We start from the raw sequence: 1,909 nt of genomic DNA, 5'->3' as shown, positions 1-1,909 counted from the left end.
AAACTTAGAGTTTGACTGTGGGGGCTTGGGTTGACTCTGCTTTGAGAGAAGCTTTTCATGCTTCCTCTCCATGGTTGCAGAGGGAGATCCTTGAGTTTTAAATACAAGGGAGTCCTCATTCCATTGAAGGACTAGTTCACCTCTGTCAACATCAATCACAGCTCTTGCTGTGGCCAGGAAAGGTCTTCCTAAGATGATGGATTCATCCTCTTCCTTTCCAGTATCCAGGACTATGAAATCAGCAGGGACGTAAAGGCCTTCAACCTTTACTAACACGTCCTCTACTTGTCCATATGCCTGTTTTCTTGAATTATCTGCCATCTCTAATGAGATTTTAGCAGCTTGCATTCCATAGATTCCCAGTTTCTCTATTACAAAGAGGGGCATGAGGTTTATTCCTGAACCAAGGTCACACAGGGCCTTAAAGATCATGGTGCCTATGGTACAAGGTATTATGAACTTTCCAGGATCCTGTCTCTTCTGAGGCAATGTCAGTTGATCCAGATCACTTAGTTCATTGATGAACAAGGGAGGTTCAACTTCCCAAGTATCAATGCCAAATATTTTGGCATTCAGCTTCATGATTGCACCAAGAAACTTGGCTGTTTGCTCTTCAGTAACATCCTCATTCTCTTCAGAAGAGGAATACTCATCAGAGCTCATAAATGGCATAAGGAGGTTCAATGGAATCTCTATGGTCTCTAGATGAGTCTCAGATTCCTTTGGTTCCTCAGAGGGAAGCTCCTTATTGATCACTGGACGTCCTAGGAGGTCTTCCTCCTTGGGATTCACGTCCTCTCCTTCCCTTACAGGTTCAGCCATGGTGCTTATGTCAATGGCCTTGCACGCTCCTTTTGGATTCTCTTCTGTATTGCTTGGGAGAGTACTAGGAGGGATTTCAGTGATCCTTTTACTCAGCTGGCCCACTTGTGCTTCCAGATTTCTAATGGAAGACCTTGTTTCATTCATGAAACTTACAGTGGCCTTAGATAGATCAGAGACTAAGTTTGCTAAATTAGAAATATTTTGTTCAGAGTTCTCTGTCTGTTGCTGAGTGGATGATGGAAAAGGTTTATTATTGTTAAACCTGTTTCTTCCACCATTATTAAAGCCTTGTTGAGGCTTTTGATCCTTCCATGAGAAATTTGGATGATTTCTCCATGATGAGTTATAGGTGTTTCCATAAGGTTCACCTAAGTAATTCACTTCTGCTATTGCAGGGTTCTCAGGATCATAAGCTTCTTCTTCAGAAGATGCCTCTTGAGTACTGTTGGATGCAGCTTGCATTCCATTCAGACTCTGAGAAATCATATTGACTTACTGAGTCAATATTTTGTTCTGAGCCAATATGGCATTCAGAGTATCAACCTCAAGAACTCCCTTCTTCATAGGCGTCCCATTATTCACAGGATTCCTTTCAGAAGTGTACATGAACTGGTTATTTGCAACCATGTCAATGAGTTCTTGAGCTTCTGCAGGCGTTTTCTTCAGGTGAATGGATCCACCTGCAGAGGTATCCAATGACATCTTAGATAACTCAGACAGACCATCATAGAATATATCCAGGATGGTCCATTCTGAAAGCATGTCAGAAGGACACTTTTTGGTCAACTGTTTGTATCTTTCCCAAGCTTCATAGAGGGATTCATCTTCTTTCTGTTTGAAGGTTTGAACATCCACTCTAAGCTTGCTCAACTTTTGAGGAGGAAAGAACTTGGCTAAGAAAGTCGTGACCAGCTTATCCCAAGAGTTCAGGCTGTCCTTGGGTTGAGAGTCCAACCATATTCTAGCTCTGTCTCTTACAGCAAAAGGGAAAAGCATGAGCCTGTAGACTTCAGGATCTACTCCATTAGTCTTAACAGTATCACATATTTTCAAGAATTCAGTTAAGAACTGAGAAGGATCTTCA

The 1,909-nt window shown here is 42.0% G+C and overlaps 1 non-coding gene across 1 annotated transcript; it reads left to right on the top strand.

Moving 5' to 3' along the window:
• The first annotated feature begins 1,581 nt into the window (after positions 1 to 1,581).
• LOC148568822 (small nucleolar RNA R71) lies at positions 1,582 to 1,689 on the top strand. The gene has a single exon (XR_015882057.1). It is a non-coding gene; the product is annotated as a small nucleolar RNA R71 (small nucleolar RNA).
• Positions 1,690 to 1,909: the final 220 nt, after the last annotated feature.

This window comes from Arachis ipaensis, chromosome B4, assembly GCF_059453495.1.
Source record: "Arachis ipaensis isolate K30076 ecotype BB chromosome B4, ASM5945349v1, whole genome shotgun sequence".
Lineage (NCBI taxonomy): Eukaryota > Viridiplantae > Streptophyta > Magnoliopsida > Fabales > Fabaceae > Arachis > Arachis ipaensis.
Note: the sequence above shows the minus strand (reverse complement) of the source record. Positions and strands in the feature narration are given on the sequence as shown.